Below are 11834 nucleotides of genomic sequence, written 5' to 3'. Positions count from 1 at the left end.
CCGGGGTGGTGGATTTGATGGTCGGGAGAAATCCTTGTCGGCATATCCGACACCGACGCGGTGATGCTTGCGGGTGCCTCCTGCCTTCCTGAAGTTTTCTTTCAGATGCAGATGCAACAATTAAGTTGCTCCTAGATTTTTTTAGTACCTTTATTCAAAATATTTTATGCAGCTGGCCCTGCCATTACGATTTACCACAGAGATTGAAAAAATTACTAGGTTTTGGATGAAGTTAATTAACCACAAATAGCTCTTTACTATCTCCATTGACCAAGAATTCAATTGGATCATTGAGAATTCACCATCTTCCCGCTCACTACTCCTGTATGTTTAGATCGGAAGGATTTAAAACAAAATATCAGCAAGTTTTCAAATTGTTTCATGATGAATTCTTTAGGAGTATTGAATTATTTTTGCCTTTTAGCAAGTAACTCTAAAGTATTATTTTTCGAATACTACCCAATTATGTCATTTTCAGGTGGACTATCTTAAGGTTTGAACTGCAGTTGACAATCATTCACATTTTTTTCCTTGTTGAAAAGGCAAACAGTTAATTCAAATTTCCGTGGAATAATATATCTATGTTCTGTATTGGTCTATATCCAAGTAATTGAATATAAAAAGTCACGAGACAAACGAACTGCCCTAAAAAGAGCTGTTGTTTGAGACAAAGTTAACTGTAATGATTTAAAAGAAAAGCTATAATGATCACAAACAATGTCAATTTGGTTTGAGTTTGTAAAACTGAATGACCTTTTGATAAGCTTATCTTGGGATACTGTAACAACACACAAAGGTGGAGGTGCTCATAAAAATTTATTTTACATGTGATGAGACAAGTACGGCGACAACCATACAGCGATCAACTGGTATCCTCGCAGATGACGTCACAATAAAGTGACATGACCGAGTCAAAGCCTAACTAACTGATTCCTAGCCCTTACAACGACATGAGAGCTTTTACATTGTAGATGAGATGCACATGAATCTAAAGGTATAATTGATGCCCCCCATAGGGGGTCTCACCACGATTTGAGATTTTGGACCATCCGATCTTACCAGCAGGTGTCAGATGGTGGATCTTGGCCGTTCATTCCGGGCAGCAGCGCACATGGGCATTTTTTCCATCCATTCTCCTCCCTAGATGAAGCCATGGAACAGCGCTTTTCTACCCACTTGTGCCTAACCGCGGGTCCTACGTTCGATCGGGTCCACTCGTCTGTTGTTGCGGGTTGGTTTTGGTTGGTTACACATTGTGTCACCGAGCGGGGTAGTTTGGGGATTTCGTTGCTCTCCACCCAATCCCCACTTCCATCGCCTTCCCCAATCCCCGCGTCGTCCTCTCTCCCCAATCCCCGCAGGCCGCAGCTCGGATGGAAACCCTAGCCGCCGGGCTGCGAATAATCCGCGCGTCCACCGTACCTACCCGTCTCCACCTCTCCTTGGAACCGCCGGCGCGGGCGACGGGCGGCGCGGCCGAACTACAGCAGGGGCGACGCGGCGCGGCCAACCTACAGCAGGGGCGGCGCGGCGCGGCCAACCTACAGCAGGGGCGGCGCGGCGCGGCCAACCTACAGCAGGGGCGGCGCGGCCAACCTACAACAGGGGTGGCGCGGCCGGTCTCCCCAGGGACGACGGAGGAGGGCAACGCGCGCGACGGGGCCGACGCGGGAGGGTGGCGGGTGCGACCTTCGCCAGTGGCCGGACAAGAGAGGAGGATCTCAAGTACTGTCGCCACCACCCATGGTCTGCTCTTCCCCTTTTTCTCTCCTCATCGCCAAGATTGAAGAGTGGGCTGGCAGGCTGAACGACGCTGCTCATCCAATCCGCTCGCGGTCTCGCTGGGCAGGAGGAGGCCGAGATGCAGCCGGGTTGCCTCCTCGCTCTCCTCTTCCCCAATCCCCCGTGCCTCTCCTCCTCTAGCTCTTTGGCCCCTTCTCCACTGCCACCCATCTCCCAATTTTCTCCATGGCTGGAACATGGAGAGGCAGAGGAAAGCAAAGCACCATGGATGCGGAGGCAGAGCTCGACGTTGAGGAGCAACTCCCCTCCGTCTAGGATCTACAGGTTCATCTCTTTCTCTGTGTGTGGGTGTTCTGGTGTAGATAAATTTATGCAAGCCAAGTGTTTGATGATATGTCTATGGGCCTGAAAATTGTTTATTTGTGTTTATTTAGCAGTTTTTCAATGGTGAGTTGGTGCTACTGGTGGTGAGGGGCACGAAGACGGAGTACTTGGTGGATCTGTAGTTGTACTACATCACCGAATCCTTGGTGTTGGTCGTCATGGAAAAACACATCTAGAGGTAGCAGCATGTCATCTTCCCCCATCTTCTTCATCTCATAAATTTATCTTGAATTTGTCATACATTTTTTTTTGCATAAGCCTAAACACTACTTCGGGGTAATCTGTGATAGGTGATTAGCAAGGTATGTTGACTCTTGCTGTGCATAAGGGGCCAGAGGTGGGACTTAATCATATTAGATTTGCCTCTCTTTGTCATGTGACTTTTATTTGCATGTTATCACTAATGAGATGGATGAGTAAATTCCTAGAAAAATAATATGTTAAATATTGTTTGAGACACCCATCAAATAATATTTCGCTGATTGGAAACCCATGTACAGGTCTCTCCACGATTTGAGACATACTAGAAAATTCCATGGTCGATCAAGAGCAGCGATGTTGTGTTGATGAAGAGCAGGGTCATCAGGGTGTTCAGGATGCCATCAAATTATCTCAAGGTAACTCATAACATTGCATCTGGTACATTTCAGCTTATATATCTGCATAGTTTCACCGCATCTTGATGAGAAAATCAATGATTTTTGTTGAGTGTATAGTTCTAGATTGGTGTTCTTGCAGCTCTAGATTGTCACCCACTGGGTGGAGCTCGGTTAACCATGGATTTGCGGCAAGAAGAACTCACGCCAAGATTAATTTGTTGTTAATGATGTCCTGCTGGCTCAGCTCTTCTCCACGGTATTCTCATGGCCGGCCTAAGGTACAAGCGGATACCAGCAGCACTGGGGCTCATACTGGTCAGCCAGGTCCTGGCAGTGCCCAGGGACAAAGCATCGATGACGGCAAACTTGCTGACTCTGCACTGTCCTAGGTGTACTTCAACTCTTTTTTTATTTTTTTAGCAACTGTCTCAGAATCTTTGGATGTTCTGCTGGTGCAAAATTTAATATAAAAAACCTCATCTTTTTTTGTGCAGAATTTAGGGTGGAAGCCGCATAGGTTTGTCTGACATTGATGATTGATAGATCTTTATCTGTTATATCCCTTTGTTGAACACGCGCATTTGTTTTTTACCTTTTGCATTCAGGTTCCCATCATACTACTAATTCTTACATTTTAATATTTCTCTGTAAGAAGGTGGAACGACAATGCTGTAGAAGTATGATAAAGATGTGTCTAACAAACAACTCCGCTTTATCCTTTACGTCCACACAGTAAGTGTTCTCCTTAATTTAGCTCTTGCAAACGAGAGCAAGTCGAGTAGTCTGCTAGCTTTCTCAGTTTTTCAATTTGTGTAGTGAAGAAGATTAAGAAGTTTCTAATTCGTATTTACCTCACAGACACTCATTTTCTATTTTGCTAAATTTTCATTACTAAAGGAGGTGCATCATTATTTTTTGTTTTCCTTAGTTAGGTTCATTCTTCAGTGTCATTGATATGATTTGGCTCAAAACAGTCCATGGTAAAGATGGTTTTATGTTGCTTTGTACATGTGACATGGGAAACCAACGAGGAAAGCTCACTTCTGGTGGTGATGCTCTAATATCATGGGGCAAGTGATTCTTCTCTTTTGCTTCTGGCATTGTCTTCTTTGAATCCTCCTTATCTATTGTACTTAGGATGGGGGAGGGACACGTATATGCTGATGTGACGGTTGTGGTCATCCTGTACATTTGCAGCCTCACCTCTACACAACCTCCTACATTTGACCATGCAATTCATGTCCACTTTGTCCAGGGCTGTTACCTTTTCCTTTTAATTTATTTAGCAGATGTGAACATCCTTGGTTATATTTGTTTGCCAAAAATTAATCCCCAAACCTTCTTGTTTCGTTTGTGCAGATTTCTTTTGAAGAAGTACATGTGTGTTCTAGCTTGGTGGACATTAGCCCAAGATCTGGTATGCCCCTATTTTAAATGCCTGAATTTCTTTCTTTCTCTATTTATCTTGTGTTTCTTTATAGGAAGAAATTAAGAGATACGCCCCTATTTTAAATGCCTGAATTTCTTTCTTCTTCTATTTATCTTGCATTTCTTTATAGGAAGAAATCAAGAGATAACCAATTGATGTTGTGGATGACATCTAAGGTATTGATTGGCTACTTTGAATAAATATGTGCTTAAGTTTGCCTTTGGGTTTCTTTTGTCCTCCAAAGGATGTAGGAGGCGGTCAAGTTCCATCCCCTATTTTCCTATGATATAGATAGAAGGAGCCCAGCTAATGTTTTCAGCTTAAAAATGTGCTATATTTAGTTCATGCATTTCCTTTTTAGGTGGCTCTGTTTCACTACATATTTGAACTGATATGTTGCATATGTAATGGAAACATTGGATTTAGCCTTTCATTGGTCTGGTACCTTATGTTGAATATTTGATTTGGTACTCTCTAGCTGTAATGATATGTTTCCTCTTTGGAAAGATAATTGCATCATTCATATTCTCACTGGCTGTAGGTATTTCATCTCTCTATTTTTCTCCGATTTTCTAGGTTGTAGCTATTGCATATAGGACAGTCAGCCACACTATTGATATCTCCATCATTGCCAGTACCGCCTGCCCTGTTGTCATGAATTATATGCAGGTATCCAGCAGAGTACATTATTTTACCAGTGCATTGAAGCTGAATCTACTCTTGGTAAAATGATTATCAAAGTTAATGTTATAAAGTAGTCCCGATAACATAAATCAAAGTTAATGGTAAAATAATTCGTTGTAGTTTGCTTTCCATCTTTATTGTTTGCCAAGAAATATTTTATTACCGCCCATCGTCTGTGGAACAGTTTGCCTGGCTGCACCCACAATCTACTATCCATTTTTGTGAAACTTATTTCCGTGCTATCCTCTCTTTCTCTGAATACATTGCATTTACTTTATCCGCTCACATCTTCCATTTGTAGCCCACTTTTTTTCCTTCTAATCAATGCACATAGATTCTACTTTATTTGGCTTTTGTGCTACAACAGAACTACTGGTTGACTGCATTGTATCCTTTGAAAACATCCAATTGGTACTAATGTATATTTGGTAACATACTGAAATTTGTGCTCTGCTTTCAGTCATCTTCAGCACACTGATTTACCTCTTACAGTATTTTACAACTTCTTGCATGTGGAATCAAGTCACATTATTTGCTGAAATTGGTCCAACCTGGACATAGCATGATGCACCGAGGAGGTACACGACCACCGGTGTCCGTCTCGTCTGATGTTCTCGATATAGAGAATACATCTATGCAGCAACCCTAGGTATGCCATTTCTTATGTTGTTCTCCCTAGAGCCTTCATCCGCGGTCAATGGTGCACTAAACTGGCACACTGTAGGAGCAGATATGGGCCATGAAATCGAGATTTTCTTTGGCATATAGTTAGGCTATGCTTTTAGGAGATATAAATGTTCTCCTGAAATTTTAGTTCCACATAACTATTATTAATTATCATATGAAGGAGAGGTACTTGTGGTAATGATTTTTTTGTTAGTTGTTTGCATCAAAAAATATAATGATGGACTGCTATCTTAATAGGCCCTTCAGACAGGTGAATAGTTTTTCCTGTACAGTTGACAAGTAATTTCTTTGGTTATAGCAGTAAGAAGTGCATGAGACAGAGATAATCATGTTGAATTGGCACTGCCACATCAGGCAGCTATATTCACCACAAGTTATGAATCTATTTCCTCAAGTGTCATCGATTAATTTCCTAACAAAGCTATTACTGCAACAACAGTTTTCTTTCGGTTCCGAATTATTATTCCACGGTGTTCAAGTTGGTTTCATACCAGGAAGACATGTAATGTTTTAAGTTTCTAACGTCAGTAGAAAATGATTCAAAACTTTTCTATTAATTTTCTGGATGGCTTTTGTCGTGTTCTCGAGCTAACTCGGTTGATCTGGTTAATGCATGTACAACGGCAAATGAGAATTAAAATTTCATTATTTTTTGCATGGAATGATTCATATCAATATGACAAGGATACATGCAACTTAGATAACTATTTGCTATATGCAATGCTATTGGGAGACCAAGCACTATGCCAGCTCTCTTAAAAAAGCATAGTACCATGCCAGCAAATTAGATGGTGACGTATTGATTCAGGTGAACCAATTACTAGAACTGTCTTTTACTCAGCCTTCATAGTTTTGGTGTTTTACAAAGTACAACACGGGCTACATTTACCTTGCTATTACAGCTGCCAGATGGAGCAAAGCTTTTTTCTAGAAAAAGTTATCGTGCTGCATACTTGTGAGTTAATGTTGTTTCATGTCCTTCCTTGGGAGGATCTATTTTGAATCCACCAAACTAGATGAGCAGTTTTCCTCTCTTTCTGTATGCCCCTTATGCTGATGCCCCAATCAAAGAATGGAATTTTCTGTATCCCCTAATGTACGAGTTACTGTTTAGTGCAAGGTTGCCTCAGATCTTCATTTGTCTACTGCATTGCTTATTCATTTCCTATTTATTATATGTGTAAGTATAAGCTGGACATTGGAACCGATAATCTGAAGTTGTATTTATGTATTTCACATTCACGTGCATCATGCTTTCCATGCCTCTACTCCTCATCTTGATATGCAGTTAAGGTATTGGTTTGCTGCCTTTTCTTTCAAAATGGATCTCTTTTTATGTACTCTGATTTTGTGATGTTTTCTTCTATTTATATCTGTTAGGGCACGTGTTCTTGAGGTTAATTCTGGTAAAATCTTCGAACGTAAGGATAGAGCAACTTACTGATCGATACCTCAGAAAAGCACCATAGGGAAGCTACTCATTTAGGATTCTTCTCCAACTCATTTTGTATTATTGTTTTGTTCAGTCAAGGAACAACTCCAACATCATGTACATGTTCACTGAATAGAAACTTGTCATGGCTTGCTGAGAGCTGGAGTAAGCTGGAGCTGGAGCAAAAAATGTTTAGAGCCCCTTACAGGTAGGTGTATGACTCTACTTGCACTCGGATAAAAATGTATATTCAAATTTGGTACATCATCCTTCTTTTCTTGTGTTTCTTCTTCTAGCTCTCTGCACCACATGTACTCCCTCTGATGTAAACGTGTTGATGGTTTAATAAAAAAAGTCAACTTCAGGTGAGTTTTTTTGCCCCACCATTGAGCTGTCAAAAAAATATCGGTTCAGGAAATTGTCATTTGTTTGTATCGTAGGCCTTATTAAATCTTCTTGACCCACTGAACATCCAAGAGTATCGTGCTTTGAGTTCATGGCCACCGGTCCATCTTATGCATTGGGTTGGTTGATTCCTTATTTTGTCCGGTTTCATTAGAAATCTTAAGAATACTTTACACGGCGATGTCTAAGTTCTGGCATCGATCTGGTTCTTCCACTGCTGGAAGAGAGATAGGAGACCTTGTAGGTTTATTTCCACTAGCTAAATTGTTGTTTCTATGCAGAATGATTAATACTGGTCTTTATTTTCCGCGGTTGGTTAGATCATGTGGTCCATGCTTTCAAACTCTACCACATGCTAGGTTAGCATAATGGTGGCGTTCTCTTCTCATGGGATTTTTTTGCTTATTATCTGTCGGCATAAATATTGAATGTCATGTTGAAATAACAATATAAACTTCTGAGGCTAAGACAGGAAAATCATCAGCTAGAGAAAAAATGAGTACAATTAGCATCAGCTTTGAGAGTCTTCGACTCCATTCATATCTTTATTTCTATTATTTGATTTTCTATGTGTAGGTAAATTTTAGCGCACGGATTTCTTTTGGTTGTGTATATTGTTTGCATGTGTTTTAGGTCTTTTGAAAAGTTCAGAAGTATGAAAATACAAGCGGCCAATATATAATTCCTCGATCCCTTTGTTAAAAATGGTTTTGATATTATAGGAGCTTAGATGTGTGGGCCACCGCTGTTTTAGCAGTGTACTCTGGTATTATTTTGCCGAGTGATTCTTATGGGTCAATCATTGACATCGATCAGTTGTCTCATTCCATGGTTTCACCCTTTGTTGACCATATCCTCTCGGAACAGTTATTGATTTATCCTTTATTTTCAGGTCAGGACCCCTCTTTGTTCAGGTCACCATTAAAAGGCAATATATGCTAGAATGGGAATTGAAGGTTCTCGTGATGGTGCATACTTCTCGAATTACATCATGTGAAATGGGTACATGAAATTCATACCTATGTACTTGAACCTACTAGAATATATTTTTCTACTTTCGGAACTTAATTAGTTGCAGTGCATTTCTCTATTTTTCTCTAATGGTTAGCGACATGTGAAGTACTATTAGTCCAGTTATTTTGTCAAGTCTTTGACATTCCATGTATTATTACCCCCACTCCCTGGTAAAGTGGATTGATCTATGCGTACACTTGACTTCCTGCTTTCTTATATTAATAGATTTTCATACATATTTAGTATAGCGTTTTACAAAACATTTGTTGGTGCGACAGACCGGGGTTGCAATTTGTTTTGTTCTTGATGCTTGCCACCTTCTCGAAATCGCATCAGATTTTTATACATATTTAGTATAGCGTTTTACAAAACGTTTGTTGGTGCCAGGGTTGCAATTCGTTTAGTTCTTGACGCCTCTTGCCTTCTCAAAAATTGCGCCACAATTTGTTTACACCCTGAACTTTTCAAAGAAATGGCTTTTTCATGCTAACACATATATAACGATTTTCTCAGCTTATTATCAAGTGTATCACAAAACGATCATCAATGCGGAATAACGGGGTCGCGCGCCAAGGCGCGCATCAAAATCTAGTATATTACTTGACGCCATCTCATGGATACGACGAGATAAATGGTTGGGTTGTTTTCTTTTATGCATATGATGTTGAATTATAGATTTTTATTTTATTATGGTATATTTTAGGCAAAGTATAATTTTTATAATATTATGTGATCGCCTTTCTATACACTTAATTTTCATATGTTTATGTTCACACGTGCGATTTTTCTTTTTAAGCGGACCGTGGCGAAGCAAGGGCATTCAACTAGTAGTACTAGCAAGCTCAATAGATCAGCTCCCATGAACATTTAACTAATCTTTCTATTCTTAATAGGTGATCCCATTTCTTTTCACATGCAGCCTATCCACCTCATCAATCATCACCAAGCAATCCTAGACTGTCACCTAAGAAAATATGCCATGTCATCGTCTTAGCATGCAAGCATGCCACGTCACTTGCTTCAGTTTCAGTTCCACGTCAGTCCGTTTCCAGGTCAATGCGTTTCAGCTTAATTGCTTGGTCGTTGTTCCTAGCATGCAGCCCAACTTTTTCATCATCATTCATAGCCCAATTTATTGATCTAGCCCACAAGTCCACATACAGCCCACTCCTTCATCTTCCCTGATTCTCATGTCCTGACTGTTTCTCTTCTCGACAGAGGAAAGCATCCCAACGACGAGCTGTGATTTGATCCGTCACTCCACCTCCCTCCACGGTTCGTATCCTAGGATTGTTTCAGTTTCAGCTCCATAATGGGGCCCGGAGGCCCATAACCCATGCAGTATTTATCTTCGTCAATACTTCCACCTTCTAGCTCACAAAAAAGTACTTCCACCTATTTCTTTCGTTGTCCACTAAATCTGCCACCGCAGGCGTCGCCTAGGTGCAAAACAGATCAGCTGGTCTTCTACGGCAGCGGCCGACACATGCAGGCCTTGCCGGCATCCATCACAAGCTCCCAGCAACTAGGTCCAACATCTTCGCGTCAAGCGTCGTACATGCTCTTCCCATGTGAATCTAGCCTCCGACGGGAAAAGATAATCAAGTACCCATGAAGTAAACTATATATGTTCCTGTTTCTCCTGCTCACTGCATTTTAATCTCCTGTAAGATTAGTCTGATCTGCACATCAAAATTTTCCAATCTGTTGTTGCAGGATTACGCCAATATGCCCTGGATTTTGTGTCCCACTTTTAAAACTGACAGGTATGTCATTTGAAATCTCACTAGCCCCAGTTAAATTACATATGATCTTCATTTCTGTCATTCCTTTTTAGTTTCTGATGTGCTTCAGTCTCAAATTTTAGTCAGTTTCTATATCAGAAGTTAACTGATTGTTGTATTATATACTCATTTTGACTCTAACTGTACTGGTCGACGCTATAATTCAGGTTGATCCTTTTGCCTGCTATAGTACAAATCATGCTATAATTCCTGCTATGTGACTCAAACTCCTATTGCATTATAGTTCTTTTCCCATTTAAATTGTTTATCATTCTAGATCATTATTTGGAGTATATATGTAGTCGAAGTGGACCTTTTGGAGTCCTACTCATCATGTAAAGTTCATATGCATGCGCTGAATTAGTACAATCCGATTTGGTATACAGACTACTATAGTATACGGACAATGGTTCTTTCTTAGCATGATTGTTTCAAAGATGAATCAGCCAATTACTTTGCAGCTATGTTTTTGAAAAATAAGGTATGTATCCCAAAATTGGTATGTTCCAGTAATTTCTCTTAATTTTGACGTTCTGATCAATAATCAGATTTATTTCTTTTCCTACTATTTGGCATGATTAATTGTTAAGTTTCCATGGTTTTTTTTCCAGAGTATAACAGTGTTCACGAAATCAAGTGGAAGTAGTTTCTGGATATCTTATGGAAGGTAGATATCAACATATTCTAGCTGTTACACAGCTACCTAAATGTTCAACGGCATATGATTTCCTTTAATGATGATAAGGACTGGCATTGCTTCCATAGCTGAAGCGTAGGTTTCAGCTATAGTAGGAACAGTTGGAGTAGCTACGACCAGGCATGCATGGGATATTGCTCGGTTTATGAAGATCGATCCTGCACTTGGTTTTATGCCCAGTAAACTTTTGGTGAGTTACTGAAATCTGTTACATACCATATATTTTGAATTAGTGGTCAATAGAAATCTCAAGTACTGGTCTAACTAAATTTGATAATGTGGGAGAGGAAGAATCATGTCCCTTTGCAAAATAGTTTTGTTTCCATAAAAAGTAGGATTGCCTTTAATAATTTCTGTCCCTTTTTGCTACAAATTACGGCCGCAACGCGCGGGGAATCATCTAGTGTAAGACAAAATGTCAAGCCACACATGCAGGCTACAGCCATGCACGTTTGCCTCATGGCCACCTTGTACCTCCATGTAGTCAAGCTTTCAAATACTGCTACTACTAGCATACATGGACGGTGCTTTATTTGGGTCTAAGTAAATTGCTACTACTTCTTTACTAGCAACATGATTAATCAACATGCCACAGCAGTATCGCCCGCTACAACCTCCATCACGGCAGCCCGGACCGCCGGCGTACATGCCGCAGGCGGCTCCGCATTTTGTGTAGCAGCGGCCGTCTGTCCAGCCCAGTTATCAGCAGCAAAATCAGATGTACTCCATTCTGCCTTTTGGATAGTTTCCACAGCAAGAAGAAGAAGAACGGTGTTCCGCCGGGTCAGGTGGTGCAACAACCCCAGGTTAATCCGCCGTCGGACCACTTTGTGCAGCCCCAGGTTGTGGTTTCGGCGAGTGTTCTAGCTGGGTCGTTGGCGGCAGCCGGTTGCGGTCAGGCTGTGTCAGGCCCGGTTGCTTCTCAGTGTAAAGGGAAGAAGCTTCGTAAATGATGGAAGTGTGCAGTTGACTCTCA

General features: G+C 40.9%; 2 long non-coding RNA genes across 18 annotated transcripts; both read left to right on the top strand.

Annotated features, from left to right (window-relative positions):
• The first annotated feature begins 1684 nt into the window (after window positions 1-1684).
• Window positions 1685-8973, top strand: LOC124701756. Of its 16 annotated transcripts, none has more exons than XR_007002206.1 (12): window positions 1685-2067; window positions 2178-2305; window positions 2628-2744; window positions 2850-3115; window positions 3221-3243; window positions 3379-3458; window positions 3655-4143; window positions 4286-4331; window positions 4732-4824; window positions 5363-7166; window positions 7255-7323; window positions 8256-8967. It is a non-coding gene; the product is annotated as an uncharacterized LOC124701756 (long non-coding RNA). The 16 variants fall into 16 exon arrangements; XR_007002208.1 differs by having other exon boundaries at window positions 3221-4143; window positions 5363-6819; window positions 6907-6947; window positions 7053-7166; XR_007002199.1 differs by having other exon boundaries at window positions 3221-4143; window positions 8256-8365; window positions 8891-8973.
• A 636-nt stretch (window positions 8974-9609) lies between these two features.
• On the top strand, window positions 9610-11042 carry LOC124696660. Of its 2 annotated transcripts, XR_007000710.1 has the most exons (5): window positions 9610-9652; window positions 9821-9993; window positions 10094-10143; window positions 10548-10642; window positions 10773-11042. It is a non-coding gene; the product is annotated as an uncharacterized LOC124696660 (long non-coding RNA). The 2 variants fall into 2 exon arrangements; XR_007000709.1 differs by having other exon boundaries at window positions 9618-9993.
• The last annotated feature ends 792 nt before the right edge of the window (window positions 11043-11834 follow it).

The sequence above is a fragment of the Lolium rigidum genome, chromosome 3, assembly GCF_022539505.1.
Source record: "Lolium rigidum isolate FL_2022 chromosome 3, APGP_CSIRO_Lrig_0.1, whole genome shotgun sequence".
Classification (NCBI taxonomy): Eukaryota; Viridiplantae; Streptophyta; class Magnoliopsida; order Poales; family Poaceae; genus Lolium; species Lolium rigidum.
This window is presented reverse-complemented; position numbering and strand designations above follow the sequence as displayed.